The sequence below is a fragment of the Canis lupus genome, chromosome X (assembly GCF_003254725.2).
Source record: "Canis lupus dingo isolate Sandy chromosome X, ASM325472v2, whole genome shotgun sequence".
Classification (NCBI taxonomy): Eukaryota; Metazoa; Chordata; class Mammalia; order Carnivora; family Canidae; genus Canis; species Canis lupus.
Genome location: NC_064281.1, coordinates 69,265,723 through 69,282,532, shown reverse-complemented (window position 1 = coordinate 69,282,532; position 16,810 = coordinate 69,265,723). Strand labels below are relative to the sequence as shown.

At 36.3% G+C, this 16,810-nt stretch overlaps 1 long non-coding RNA gene across 1 annotated transcript in view; it reads left to right on the top strand.

The window, feature by feature from the left end:
• The window catches only part of LOC125754639 (uncharacterized), a 101,094-nt gene that overhangs the window by 60,130 nt on the left and 24,154 nt on the right, over nucleotides 1–16,810 (top strand). The window contains exon 2 of the long non-coding RNA XR_007409372.1: nucleotides 15,118–15,169. This is a non-coding gene — a long non-coding RNA (uncharacterized LOC125754639). The remainder of the gene's footprint in view (nucleotides 1–15,117; nucleotides 15,170–16,810) is intronic.

Here is a 16,810-nt window from a genome sequence, read left to right as displayed (position 1 = left end):
CAGAGGCTTCTTCCATAGTTGGTTGAACAGTTATCTCTGTAGCTGTTGGAATGGAAAATAAATGATAAAATTTATATTTCCAAGGCATATTTTTATTGGCTACTTAAATCATATTGTTATAGGATAGTAAATTATATATAAATACATCAAAGACTTTCAATATTCTCAAAGTTGGTACTTGATTTGCCAAGATAATTCCTAGGGAAACATGAATAACCAGAAATGGGGTAGATGGGGTCTCATTTTTATAATTAGAACTATAGACTTTGATCTAGTCTCCCAAATGTAGGTATTTTTCATTGTGTTTGAATGAATCCAGGGACATTGATCTATATACAAATCAGTTGAAATGTGGTTCCTAACTAACATGAAGAGACGACATAAAAATAAAATGAATGAGAAAAACAGTCATAGAAATACATAATAAATTAACCAATTATAGTTAACCATTTGGTTAAGAATATAATTAACATGAGAGCAAACCTAAGAATAATTTGAAAACATAGTTTATTTAACTGTAAGATATATATTTTAGTTTCAAGAAGGATATATAGCTATAATTATCTCAAAGATAATTGATTTCTGTATTTCTCATTTTCTGAAATCATGATAAACTACAGATCCATAGTACTTAAACTATACTACTTTCTAAAACTCTTTTATAAGGTTTCTGTAAAGTTTTCAGATACCAATAGGTAAGAAATATCAATAAGCATACCACAGAAAGACTAGCAAAATAAAGCTAGAATAGCTATATAAACATAAAATTTGACTTTTTTTTTTTTTTTTTTTTTATTTTTTTATTGGTGTTCAATTTACTAACATACAGAATAACACCCAGTGAAAATTTGACTTTGGAGTGAGGAATACCATCAGGTATAATGAAGGAAATTACATCATGACGAAAGGTCAATTTTCTAAGAAATAGAAATCCTAAAAGTTAGAAATAGAAATCCAATCTCCTACGAATCCTCAACAGGATAGAATCCAGATACTGTCATTTTCCCATCACATTTAAAATCAAAGAATATAGCATGAAATAGCAGAATCATTACAATTTACTCCATTAGATAATCACGGACTTTATTTATAGAAACTTAAAAACTGTCACTATCATATTGACATTTAAAATACCTTGCATTTTTGCACAATTATTTTTGAGAAGTAGTTGGAAAGATAGAGTTTTATGTATTTTGGGTGATATTCAATAGTGAAAGCAAGCATAGAGTATTTGAACACACATAACTATATAGTAAAACAAAATTTAAAGTCCTAGTCATCAGAAATCTACTCATCCGGTAGCCTTAAATTTTACAACAGAATAAGACATCATAGTTCCAGTAATATTTGCCTATATACGATTAGGAAATCGATACAAAGTCATTTTCACAGGAAGAAGCTATGATTTATGGACATTCTTTTTTTAAGTTTCAATTTATATTCCAGTTAGTTGACATACAGTGCAATGTTAATTTCAGGTGTATTTTATAGTGTTTTAACACTTTCATTCAACACCTGTTGCACATCACAAGGGCACTCCTTAATTCCCATCACTTATTTAACCGACACCCTACCCACTTCCCCTATGGTAACAGTTTGTAATCTACAATAAAGAGTATCTTTCTTGGTTTGCCTGCCTCTCTCTTTGCTTCACTTTCTTAAATTCCACATATGAGTGAAATCATATGGTATTTTTCTTACTCTGCCTGACTTATTTCATTTAGCATAATACTCTCTATCTCAATACATGTCATTATAAAAGGCAAGATTTCATTCTGTATAATGGCTGAGTAATATTCCATTATATATAGATATATATATATAATATATATATATATGTATATATATATCACCTCATTTTTATCCATTCATCAGTCCATGAACATTGGAGCTGTTTCCATAATTTGGCTATTGTAGATAATGCTGCTATAAACATCGGGATGCATGTGTAACTTTGAATTAGTATTTTTGAATTCTTTGGGTAATTACCTAGTATTTCAATTGCTGAATTGTGATGTAACTCAATTTTTAACTTTTTGAGGAACCTTCATACTGTTTTCCACAGTGGCTATGCCAGTTTGAATTCCCACCAAAGGTACAAGAGTGTTCCCCTTTCTCTACATCCTCACCAACACTTGTTTCCTGTATTGTTGATTTTAGCCACTAACAGATGTGAATTGATAGCTTGTAGTTTTGATTTGCATTTTCCTGATGATCAGTGATGTTTAACATCTCATGTGTCTTTTGGCCATCTTTTTATCTTCTTAGGAAAAATGTATACTCATGTCTTCTGCCCATTTTTACAATTAGATTATTTGATTTGGGGGTGTTGAATTTTAAGTTTTTTATATATTTTGGTTAACCCTTTATCAGATATGTAATTTGCAAATATCTTCTCCCATTTTGCAGGTTGCCTTTTAGTTTTGATTGTTTACTTCACTGAAGTTTTTTTTTTTATCATGATGACGTCCAATACTTTAATGTTGCTTTAGTTTCCCTTGCCTTAAGAGACATATATAGAAAGAAGTTGCTACAGCTGATGTCAAAGAGGTTACTTACGGTCTCTTTCTTCCTTTAGAATTTTATGGTTTCAGATCTCACATTTAGTTCTTTAATCCATTTGTAATTTACTTTTGTATATGGTGTAAAAAACTGGTGCAGTTTCATTGTTTGGAATGTAGCTAACAAGTTTTCCCAACACCATTTGTTGAAGAGGCTGTCTTTCCCCCCTTGGATATTCTTTTCTGATTTGTATATTAATTGATCATACAATTGTGGGTTCATTTCTGGGATTTCTCTCCTGTTCCACTGATCTATGTGTATATTTTTCTGCCATACCATATTATTTTGTTTGTACTACAGCATTGAAATACAACTTAAACTGTAAAATTGGTATGTCTCCAGCTTTGCTTTTCTTTTTCAAGGTTTCTTTGGGTATTACACAGTACTGGAATTCCTAGCCTTAGCAATAAGACAACAAAAAGAAATAAATATCATCCAAATTGGTAAGGAGGTAAAACTATCACTATTTGCAAACGACTTGATCCTCAAATTTCAGGATAGCTTGTTCTAGCTATGTGAAAAATGCTGTTGGTTTTTTGATAGAGATGGCACTACATGTGCAGACTGCTTTGGGTACTATAGGCATTTCAACAATATTTCTTTTTTTTTAATATTTCTTATTCCAATCCATAAACATGGGATTTTTTCCATTTATTTGATTCATCTTCAGTTTCTTTCATCAGTGTTTTATACTTTTCAATGAATAGATCTTTCACATCTTTTGTTAGGTTTATTCCTAGATATCTTATGGTTTTGGTGCAATTGTAAATGAGATTCACTGTTTGATTTCTCTTTCTGATACTTCATTATGGGTGTATAAAATGCACCAGATTTCTGCATGCTGATTTTGTATCCCATGATTTTACTGAATTCCTTTATCAATCTAGCAGCTTCTTGGTGGAGTATATGGGCTTTACTATGTCATGTGCAAATACTGATAGTTTGAATTCCTCCTTGCTAGGACTTCCATGAGTATGTTAACACTGGTAAAAGTAGATATCCCTATCTTTTTTCCTGACCATAGAGGAAAATCTCTCAGGTTTTCCCCACTGGGGATGATATTAGCTGTGAGGTTTTCATATATGGCCTTTATTAGGTTGAGATATGTTCCCTCTAATCTACTTTGTTGAGAGCTTTTTATCATAAATGAATATTGTACTTTGTCAAATTATTTTTCTGAATCTATTGAAACAATCATATGGTTCTTCACTGTTCTTTTATTAACGTCATATATCATGTTGATTGAGTCTGAATATTGAACCAACATGCAACCCAGGAATAAATCTCACTTGATCATGTGAATGATTTTTTCAATGTACAGTTGGATTCCATTTGCTAGTATTTTATTGAGAATTTTTTCATCAATGTCCATTAGATATTATGGCCTCTAGTTCTTTTTCTGGGAGGGTTTTGTCTGATTTTGGATAATATTGACCTCATAGAATGAATTTGAAGGTTTTCCTTAGGTTTGTATTTTTTTAACATTTAAAAAGTATAGATATTCACTTTTCCTTAAATGCTGGGTAGAAACCACCTGTGAAGCCATCAGACCCTGGAGTTTTGTTTCTTGGGAGATCTTTTTTTTTAATTTATTTTTATTGGTGTTCAATTTGCCAACATATAGAATAACACCTAGTGCTCATCCCATCAAGTACCCCCTCAGTGCCTGTCATCCAGTAAACCCCACCTCCCGCCCAACTCCCTTTCTACCACCCCTAGTTCGTTTCCCAGAGTTAGGAGTATCTCATGTTCTGGATAACTTTCTGATATTTCCCACTCATTTTTTCTCCTTTCCCCTTTATTCCCTTTCACTATTTTTTATATTCCCCAAATGAATGAGACCATCTAATGTTTGTCCTTCTCCGATTGACATATTTTACTCAGCATAATACCCTCCAGCTCCATCCACGTCGAAGAAAATGGTGGGTATTTGTCATTTCAAATGGCTGAGCAATATTCCATTGTATACATAGACCACATCTTCATTACCCATTCATCTTTCAATGGACACCAGGCTCCTTCCACAGTTTGGCTATTGTGGACATTGCAGCTATAAACATCCGGATGCAGGTGTCCGGCGTATCACTGCATCGGTATCTTGGAGTAAGTCCCCAGCAGTGCCATTGTTGGGTCGTAGGGCAGATCTATTTTTAACTCTTTGAGGAACCCCCACACAGTTTTCCAGAGTGGCTACACCAGTTCACACTCCCACCAACAGTGCAAGAGGGTTCCCTTTTCTCCGTATCTTCTCCAACATTGGTTGCTTCCTGCCTTGTTAATTTTCCCCATTCTCACTGGTGTGAGGTGGTATCTCATTGTGGTTTTGATTTGTATTTCCCTGATGGCCAGTGATGTGGATCATTTTCTCATGTGCTTGCTGGCCAGGTCTATGTCTTCGTCTGTGAGATTTTTGTTCATGACTTTTGCCCATTTCAGGATTGGATTGTTTGTTTCTTTTCTATTGAGTTTAATAAGTTCTTTATAGATCTTGGAAACTAGCCCTTTATCTGATACGTCATTTGCAGATATCTTCCCCCATTCTCTGGGTGCTTTTAGTTTTGTTGACTATTTCTTTTGCTTAGCAGAAGCTTATCTTGATGAAGTCCCAATAGTTCATTTTTGCTTTTGTTTCTCTTGCCTTCCTGGATAGGCGGAGGCTGGGAGGACACAGGGCACAAGGATACTCCTACCACCAGGCGGCCCGAGCTGTGCAGATCGGTGCCCTGCACCCCCGGAGCATCCAAGCTCCTGCAGACTGGAAGCTGCCATAGTCACTGTGGGAGCTGACTATAGAGCTGGAGAGCTAGCCGCTGCCACTGTTGCTGTTCCTCCTGGTGTCACCTTGTACCTGAGACTGAGGGGGGCCAAAAGGGAGCAGGGGCCTCACAGGATAAAGAGCTCCCACTGAGCCGTACACCTAGCAGGGGTCTGGGAAGCTCCCCCAGGTGCACATGCCTGAGAATCAGCACATCAGGCCCCTCCCCCAGAAGACCAGGTGGAAGGACAGGGGAAAAGCAAGTTCTTGACCAAGCAGTGCTGGAACGTTCTAGGGGAAGTCGAGGGAATTACAGTATATAGAATCAGAGGATACCGCTCTTGTTTTTTGTATTGTTTGTCCCCCCCCTTTTTTTCCTCTTTTTCTCCTTGTTCCAGTACACTTGTTTTTGGCCACTCTGCACCGAACAAAAAGACTGGAAGGAAAAACTCACCACAAAATAAAGAATCAGAAACAGGACTCTCTCCCACAGAGTTACAGAATTTAGATTACAGTTCAATGTCAGAAAGCCAATTCAGATAATGATAAAGATACTGGTGGCTCTAGGAAAAAGCATAAAGGATTCAGGAGACTTCATAACAGCAGAATTTAGATCTAATCAGGCCTAAATTAAAAATCAATTGAATGAGATGCAATCCAAACTGGAGGTCCAAATGACGAGGGATAACAAGGTAGAAGAATGAGTGACTGACATAGAAGACAACTTGATGGCAAGGAAGGAAGCTGAGGAAAAAAAGGGGAAAAAATTAAAAGATCACGAGGAAAGATTAAGGGAAATAAATGACAGCCTCAGAAGGAAAAATCTACTTTTAATTGGGGTTCCAGAGGGCGCTGAAAGGGACAGAGAACTAGAAAGTGTATTTGAACAAATCATAGCTGAGAACTTCCCTAACTTGGGAAGAGAAAAAGGCATTCAGATCCAGGATATACAGAGATCCCCACTAAAATCAATAAGAAACATCAACACCTCAAAATTTAATAGCGAAACTTGCAAATTCCACAGATAAAGAGAAGATCATTAAAGCAGTAAGAGACAACAAATCCCCAACCCTTATGGGGCAAAGTATGAGGTAAACATCAGACATCTCCACAGAGACCTGGCAGGCCAAAAAGGGCTGGTGGGATATATTTAGGGTCCTAAATGAGAAGACCCTGTAGCCAAGAATACTTTATCCCGCAAAGCTCCCATTCAGAATAGAAGGAGAGATAAAGAGCTTCCAAGATAGGCAGAAACTGAAAGATTATGTGATCACCAAACCAGCTCTGCAAGAAATATTAAGGGGGACTCTGTAAAAGAAAGAGGAAGTCCAAGTAAACAATCCACAAAGACAGGGACAGAATAGATATCATCATGACACTAAATTCATATCATTCAATAGTAACTCTGAATGTGAATGGGCTTAATGATCCCATCAAAAGGCACAGGGTTTCAGACTGGATAAAAAAGCAAGACCCATATCTTTGCTGTCTACAAGAGACTCATTTTAGACATAAGGACACCTACAGCCTGAAAATAAAAGGTTGGAGAACCATTTACCATTCAAATGGTCCTGAAAAGAAAGCAGGTGTAGCCATCCTCATGTCAGATAAATTAAACTTTATCCCAAAGAATGTATTAAGAGATGAACAGGGACACTATATCATACTTAACATACTAGCCAATAGGATCCAACAGACGTATCCAACAAGAGGACCTAACAATCATGAATATTTATGCCCCAAATGTGGGAGCTGCCAAGTATATCAATCAATTAATAACCAAAGTTAAGACACACTTAGTTAATAATACATTTGTACTCGAAGACTTGAATACGGTGCTTTCTACAATAAACAGATATTCTAAACACAACAACTCCAAAGAAACAAGAGCACTAAATGATACACTGGACCAGATGGATTTCACAGATATTTACAGACCTTTACATCCAAACGCAACTGAATACACATTCTTCTCCAGTGCACATGGAACTTTCTCCAGAATACACCACATACTGGATCACAAATCAGGTCTTAACCGATACCAAAAGATTAGGATCGTCCCTGGCATATTCTCAGACCATAATGCTTCGAAACTAGAACTAAATCAGAAGAAGTTTGGAAGGATTTCAAACACGTGGAAGTTAAGGACCATCCTGCTAAAAGATGCAAGAGTCAACCAGGAAATTAGAGAACAATTAAAAAGATTCATGGAAACTAATTAGAATAAAAATGCAAACATTCAAAATCTTTGGGATACATCAAAAGCAGTCTTGATGGGGAAATACATCGTAATACAAGCATCCATCCAAAAACTTGAAATAACTCGAATATAAAAGCTAACCTTGCACCTAAAGAATCTGGAGAAGGAACAGCAAATGAAACCCTCACCCAGAAGGATAAGACAGTTAATAAAGATTTGAGCAAAACTCAATGCAATAGAGACCAGAAGAACTGTGGAACAGATCAACAAAACCAGGAGTTGTTTCTGTGAAAAAAAATAATGAGAGGTAAACCATTAGTTAGTCTTACAAAAAGAAAAAAGACTCAAATTCATAAAATCATGAATGAAAAAGAAGAGATCACCACCCATACCAGGGAAATACAAACGATTTTAAAAAGTCATCATGAGCAGCTATACGCCAATAAATTAGGCAATCTAAAAAAAATGGACTCATTTCTGGAAAACCACAAACTATCAAAACTGGAAAAGGAAGAAATAGAAAACCTGAACAGGCCTATAACCAGGGGGAAATTGAAGCAGTCATCAAAAAATTCCCAAGACACAAAAGTCCAGGGCCAGATGGCTTCCCAGGGGAAATCTATCAAATGTTTAAAGACGAAACCATACTTATTCTACTAAAGCTATTAGGAAAGATAGAAAGAGATGGAATACTTCCAAACTCATTCTATGAGGCCAGCATCACCTTAATTCCAAAACCAAACACCCCATCAAAAAGGAGAATTATAGACCAATATCCCTGATGAACATGGATGCAAAAATTCTCAACAAGGTAGTAGCCAATAGGATCCAACAGTAGATTAAGATTATTCACCCTGACCAAGTGTGATTTATCCCTGGGATGCAAGGCTGGTTCAACATCATAAAGCAATGTGATCGATCATATCAGCAAGAGAAAAATCAAGAACCATATGATCCTCTCAATAGATGCAGAGAAAGCATTTGACAAAATACAGCATCCATTCCTGATCAAAACTCTTCAGAGTGTAGGGATAGAGGAAACATTCCTCAGCATCCTAAAAGCCATCTACAAAAATCCCACAGCAAATATCATTCTCAATGGCGAAGCACTGGGAGCCTTTCCCCTAAGATCAGGAACAAGACAGGGATGTCCACTCTCATCATTGCTTTTCATCAAAGTACTAGAAGTCCTAGCTTCAGCATTCAGGCAACAAAAAGTTATAAAAGCCATTCAAATTGGCAAAGAAAAAGTCAAACTCTCCCTCTTCGCTGATGACATGATACTTTACATAGAAAACCCAAAAGCCTCCACCCCAAGATTGCTAGAACTCATACAGCAATTCGGCAGTGTGGCAGGATACAAAATCAATGCCCAGAAATCAGTGGCATTTCTATACACTAAGAATGAGACTAAAGAAAGAGAAATTAAGGAGTCAATCCCATTTACAATTGCACCCAAAAGCATAAGATACATAGGAATAAACCTAACCAAAGAGGTAAAGGATCTATACTCCAAAAACTACAGAACACTTCTGAAAGAAAATGAGGAAGACACAAAGAGATGGAAAAATAGTCCATGCTCATGAATTGGAAGAATTAATATTGTGAAAATGCCAGTGTTACCCAGAGCAATTTACACATTTAATGTAATCCCTATAAAAATACTATGAACTTTTGTCAGAGAATTGGAAGAAATCATCTTAAGATTTGTGTGGAATCAGAAAAGGCCCCAAAAAGCCAGGGGGAATTGAAAAAGAAAACCATAGCTGGGGGCATCACAATGCCAGACTTCAGGTTGTACTACAAAGCCGTGGTCATCGAGACAGTGTGGTACTGGCACAAAAACAGACACATAGATCAGTGGAACAGAATAGAGAATCCAGAAGTGGACCCTCAACTTTATGGTCAACTAATATTCGACAAAGGAGGAAAGACTATCCACTGGAAAAAAGACAGTCTGTTCAATAAATGGTGCTGGGAAAATTGGACATCCACATGCAGAAGAATGAAACTAGACCACTGTCTTTCACCATACACAAAGATAAACTCAAAATGGATGAAAGATCTAAATGTAATACAAGATTCCATCAAAATTCTAGAGAAGAACACAGGCAACACCCTTTTTGAACTTGGCCACAGCATCTTCTTGCAATATACATTCATGAAGGCAAAAGAAAAAAAAGAAAAAATGAATTATTGGGACTTCATCAAGATAAGAAGCTTCTGCTAAGCAAAAGAAATAGTCATCAAATCTGAAAATCAACCTACAGAATGGGAGAAGATATTTGCAAATGATGTATCAGATAAAGGGCTAGTATCCACGATCTATAAAGAACTTATTAAACTCAACAAAATGAAACAAACAATCCAATTCTGAAATGGGCAAAAGACATGAACAGAAATTTCACCGAGGAAGACATAATCATGGCAAGCACATGAGAAAATGCTCTGCATCACTTGCCATCAGGGAAATACAAATCAAAACCACAATGAGATACCACCTCACACCGGTGAGAATGGGGAAAATTAACAAGACAGGAAACCACAAATGTTGGAGAGGATGCGGAGAAAAGGGAACCCTCTTACACTGTTGGTGGGAATGTGAACTGGTGTAGCCACTCTGGAAAATTGTGTGGAGGTTCCTTAAAGAGTTAAAAATAGATCTCCCTATGACCCAGCAATTGCACTGCTGGGGATTTACCCCAAAGATACAGATGCAGTGAATCGCTGGGACACCTGCACCCCGATGTTTATAGCAGCAATGTCCACAATAGCCAAACTGTGGAAGGAGCCTCGGTGTCCATCGAAAGATGAATGGATAAAGATGTGGTTTATGTATACAAGGGAATATTACTCAGCCATTAGAAATGACAAATGCCCACCATTTGCTTCAATGTGGATGGAACCGGTGGGTATTATCCTAAGTGAAATAAGTCAATCGGAAAAGGATAAATATTATATGGTCTCATTCATTTTGGGAATATAAAAATTAGTGAAAGGGATTACAGGGAAAGAAGAGAGGATGAGTGAAAGTTTCAGTGAGGGTAACAAAACATGAGAGACCCCTAACCTTGGGCAACAAAAAAAGATTAGTGGAACGGGATGTGAGTGCGGGATTTGGGTGACTGCGTGATGGGCACTGAGGGAGGCACTTGGTGGGATGAACAATGAGTGTTATGCTAAATGCTGGCAAATTGAACTCCAATATAAAAATTAAAAAAAAATAAATTCAATAAGGAAAAGAAAAACAGTTGAGAGGTCCCTGGGTATTTCAGTGATTGAGCATCTGCCTTTGGCTCAGGTCCTGATCCCAATGTCCTGGGATGGAATCCTGCATCAGGCTCTCCTGCATGGAGCCTGATTCTCCCTCTTGGGTGTCTCTGCCTCTCTCATTAATCAAAAAAATAAAACCTTAAAAAATAGAACTAAAATGTAGTTAGGTCAAAATTAAAAATGCCGTTACCAAGATGCAGTCCCAAGTGAAGGCCATAAGAACAAGGATGAGTTAAGTAGAATAGCAAATCAGTGATATAGAAAATAAAATTATGGAAAACAATGAAGCTAAAAGAAAGGTAAAGAAAACTATTATGTCAGGAAGGTAGACCTAGGGAGTAGAGTGATTCCATAAAATGAAATAATATCCATATTATTGGAGTACCTTAAGAAGAAGAGTGGAAACCAGGGTCAGAAGGTTTATTGGAGCAAATTATTGATAACCTCTCTAATATGGGGAAGAAAACAAGACCAAGAGGCACAGAGAACTCCCCTCAACACCATGACATATTATAATGAAACTGGAATTTAGAAGAATAAAGACAAAAATCCTCAAAGCTGCTCAGGACACGTGGTCCTTAGCTAACAACAGGGGTAGATACACATAGTTATGACAAAAGATCTGTCCACAGAAATATGGCAGTCCAGAAAGGAGTGACATGATATATTCAATGTGCTAAATGGAAAAAATATACAGGCAAGAATACTTTATCCATTAAGACCATCATTCAGAATAGAAGGAGATAAAGAGTTTCAAAAACACAAAAACTATAGGAGTTTATAACACTAAACCAGGCCTACAAAGAATATTAAAGGGGACTCTTTGCATGGAAAGAGGGACCAAAAGTAACAAAGACCAGAAAGGAAAAGAGGCATTCTATAGGAACAGAAAGTTCACAGGTAATACAATGGCACTAAATTCATATCTTTCAATGATCTCTGATTATAAAGGGACTAAAAGCTCCAATCAAAAGACATACAATATCAGAATGTATAAAAAAAATCTCATCGGTATGCTGCTTACAAGAGACTGATTTCAAACCCAAAGACACATTTACATTGAAAGTGAGGAGGTGGACAAACACCTATCATTCTAAAGGACATAGAGAAATCTGAATCTTATATCAGACAAAGTATATATGAAATCAAAGACTGTAATAAGAGATGAAGGACACTATACCATAATAAAGGAATCTATCCAACAAGAATATTTAACAATGGAAATATTTTTAAAAAGATTTTATTTATTTATTCATGATAGACACACACAGAGAGAGGCAGAGGGAGAAGCAGGCCCCATGCAGGGAGCCTGATGTGGGACTCGATCCCGGGACTCCAGGATCATGCCTGGACTGAAGGCAGGCGCCAAACTGATGAGCCACCTAGGGATCCCCTACAATGGTAAATATTTATGGGAGCAGCCAAATATATAAATCAATTAAAAATAAAATTAAAGAAAATCATTTATAATATTATAATATATTATAATATAATTAATTATTAATATATTATAATATAATTATAAAATTATAATATAATATATTAATACTCCACTCACACTAATGTACAGATCATTGAAGCAGAAGATCAACAAGCAAACATGTGCATTGAATGATGCACTAAATCAGATGAACTTCACAGATATATTCAAAGCTGTAGAATACACATGTTTTTTGACTGCTCAAGGAACATTCTCCACAATAGATCACATACAGGGTAACATATCAGGACTCAAAATATACAAGAAAATTGAAATCATACCATGGATATTTTTAGACCACAATGCTATGAAACCTGAAGTCAATCACAAGAAATAAATTTGGAAGGACCACAAATACATGGAGGTTAAATAACATCTTACTAAAGAATGAATGGGTCAACCAGGAAATTAGAGAAGAAATAAAGAAAATACATGGAAGCAAATGAAAATGAAGCGATAACAGTTCAAAATCTTTGGAATGTGGCAATGGCAGTCCTAAGAAGGAAGCTTATAGCAATAGAAGCCTTCCTCAAGAAGAAAAATCTCAAAATACAACTTAAACTTACATCTAAAGGAGTTGGGGAAAGAACAGCAAATAAACCTAAAATCCAGCAGAAGAAAAATAATAAAGATAAAAACAGAAATCAACGATATAGAAATAGAGAAAAAAGTAGAACAGATCAATGAAACTAGGAGCTGGAAAAAAAAAACTAGGAGCTGATTGTCTCAAAAAATTAAAAAGACTGATAAACCCCTAGCTAGACTTATTAAAAAGAAAGGAGAAAGGACCAAATTAATAAAATCATGAATGAAAGAGGAGAGATCACAAGTAACACTAAGGAAATATGAACAATTATAAGAGAATATTATAAACAATTATATGCCAAAAAAATTAGAAGTGGTATTAAGTATATGTGCTCTGGTCTGTTTCTGAAATTAGACCTCATGCCACTTCTACCAGAACTGAGGCCCTACAAAACTCTGGTTGGGAGATGTGACTTGGAGAAGGTTTTGCACTTATCTATTTGGTATGGACCTGCAGTGCTGGGACCGAGGAAAGATTGACTAAGAAGGGCAGTCCTGCCAAAGCATGGGAGGTAGGGCTTGGTGTAAACAAGTTAGGCAGCCAGTGTTCATACGGAGTTACTTCCTGCATGTTCATCTGTATTTATACTGAGATGAGTGCATGTGTGTGTGTTGGGGGGGATGGAAATGGCGTCACCCAGCTCCTCTGTTGCAGGAGAGGTATTTCCTTGGACACTATCTCTCATGGTGAATATATGAGAAGAGCAAATAATCTCTGCTTTCTGTGCCCCCCAACACTGTAAAGATTTTTATTTTCATGCTGTGTGAACTGGGGTTGTTTGCTTGCCTTCTCTTCAGGAGAAGGGCAATGCCCTCTGGACTCTATTCCAGCCAAGGCTCCGGAATTTAAGACTTCAACTCCACTTATTGCAAGAACTCAACAAATTCAGGTCCCCTCATTTCCCAAGCCAATGGCTCTGGGGTAGCATTCCTCTTGTATGTTCTACTGTGTGATTCCCTTTTTCTGGTATTTCTCCATGACAATGGCTCCCTACCCTATACAGCACCTATAATCCATTTCTCCCCTAAACCAGGTCTCCACACTTCCAAACCTTCTTTAATGAGAACTTCTCTCCCTTTATTTTTATTATTTTTTAAGATTGTGTTTATTTATTCATGAGAGACACAGAAGGAGAGGCAGTCATAGACAGAGGGAGAGCAGACTCCCTGAAGCAGGACTCGATACCTGGGATCACGACCTGAGCTGAAGGCAGATGCTCAACCACTAGGCCACTTGGGCATCATGACCTTCTCTCCCTTTAGTTGTGGAGTTTGTTCTTCCAGTCAATAACTGGAGTATTTAGATGATTTGCTATTTATCTAGTTGTGTTCAATGGGACGAAATGAGCCTGGGGTCCTCCTACTCCACCATCATCTTCCTCTCTCCTATGTCATTCATTTTATTTTAAATAGCTTTATTTCTTCCATAATTCACATACCCTAAAATTCACCAAAAGTGAACAGTTCAATAGTTTTTAGTATATTCGCAGAATTTTGCAACTATCACCACAGCCAATTTTGAGACATCCTTATCACACTAAATGAAAAACCTGATATATATTAGCAGTCACTGCCCATTTGTCACCCCAAATTTACATTCCTAAGCAACCATTAATCTATGTTTTTCTTCTATAAATTTGCCTATTCTGGACATGTAGTATAAATGGAATTCTTTAAATGAAGTATTTTGTGACTGACATTTTCCATTTAGCATAAGGTTTTTGAGTCTTATCTAGGTGGTAGCATCTATTAATACTTATTTTTTATTGCTAAAGATTATACTTTGTAGGTCTATAACACATTTTATTTCTTTATTCATTCATTGGTCAATGGACATTTGAGTTGTTTCCACATTTTGGTTAAATGCTATTATGAACATCTATGTAAACATTTTTGCCTTATTTGTCTGGGGGCCGTACATACACAATTGGAGTTGCTGGATCATATGACAACTCTATGTTTAACTTCTGAGGAACTGTCAAACTTTTTTAAAAATAGGCTGCACAATTTTCATTACCACCAGCGATATATGAATATTGCAATTTCTCTACTTTCTTCAAAATTTCAGCATGGATTTCAATAGGGATTGTGTCTAATTTGAAAATCAATTTGTGAATGACTGTACTTTAATAATATTAAGTCTTCCAATCTCTGAACATGGGATGTTTTTCAACTTATTTATATTTTAATTTTTAAAGAATTTTATTAATTTTTAAAATTGTCTTATCAGTATACTTAACATTAGTGTTGTATTCATTTCAGGTGTACAATATAGTGATTCAACGATTCCATACATTACTCAGTGCTCATCATGGTAAGTGTACTCCTATCATCAAATGTAATCAAACATATCTCCATCACCTACTTCACCCATCCACTCATACACCTCCCCTCTGGTAATCATCAATTTGTTCTCTATAGCTAAGCGTCTGTTTCTTGCTTTGCTTCTCTCTCTTGTTCCTCCTTTGCTCATTTGTTTTGTTTCTTAAATTACACATGAGTGAAATCATATGGTATTTGTCTTCCTCTGACATTTTTCACTTAGCATTTTACTCTCTACCTCTGTCCATGTTGTTGTAAATGACAAGACTTCATTCTTTTTTAGAAAAGATTTATTTATTTGAGAGAGAGAGAGAGAGAGAGAGAGAGAGAGAACAGAGTGAGGGGCACAGGGAAAGGGAGAAAGAAAGAAGCAGACTCCACATTGAGCATGGAGACTGACACAGGGCTCAATCTCATGGCCCTGAGATCATGACCTGAGCCAAAATCAATAGACATTCAACCAACTAAGCCACCCAGGCACTCCAGGATTTCTTTCTGTATTATGTCTGAATAATATTCCATTATATATATGAAAATCACATTATACATATAAAATCACATCTTCCTTATCCAATGGACACGTGACCTGCTTCCATAGTTTGGCTATTGTAAATAATGCTTCTCTCAAACCCTTCATTAGGGTTTATACAATAAGATCCTATCAAATTAGTGTTTTTGTTTTCTTTGGTTAAATATCCAGTAGTGTGATTACTGGGTCATAGGTAGTTGTATTTTTACTTTTTTGAGGAAACTCCATACTGTTTTCCAATGTGGCTGCAAATGTGCATTTATACCAACAGTGCACAAGTCCACATCCTCACCAACATATGTTGTTTCTTTTGTTTTTTATTTTAGCCATTCTGATGGGTTGGAAGTGGTATTTCACTGTCTTTTTGATTTGCATTTCCCTGATGGTGAGTGATGTTGACCATCTGTATGTCTTCTTTGGAAAAAATGTCTGTTCAGGTCCTCTGCTCGTTTTCAAATCAGATCGTTATTTGCTGTTGATTTGTTTAAGTTCTTTATGTATTTTGGATATTAACCCCTTGTGGGATATACCATTTACAAATACCTTCCCCATTTTAGTAGGTTGCCCTTTGGTTTTGTTGATAGTTTCCTTTGTGGCACAAAAGCTGTGTATTTTACACATAGTCCCAAAAGTTTATTTTTGATTTTCTTTCCTTTGCCTTAGGAGACATATGTAGAAAAAATGTCACTAAGGTTGATGTCAGAGAAATTACTGCCTCTGTCCTTTTCTAGGGTTTTTATGGTTTTAGGTCTTGCATTTAGGTCTTTAACCACTTTTGAATATATTTTTATGTATGGTATTACTAAGTGGTTCTCTTCCATTCTTTCATGTGTAGGTGCCGTTTTCCCAGTACCATTTATTGAAGAGACTATCTTTTCTTCATTGTATGTTTGCCCCTTTTTTTCATAGTTTAATTGACCATATAAATGTGGGTTTACTTCTGTGCTCTCTATTATGTTCCATTGATCTATGTTTCTGCTAGTACCATACTATTTTGATTACTACAGATTTGTGGTTTATCCTGAAACTTCAAATTGTGATATCTCTGGCTTTGATTTTCCTTTTTCCAGATTGCTTTGCCTCTTTGGGTTCTTTTATGGTTCC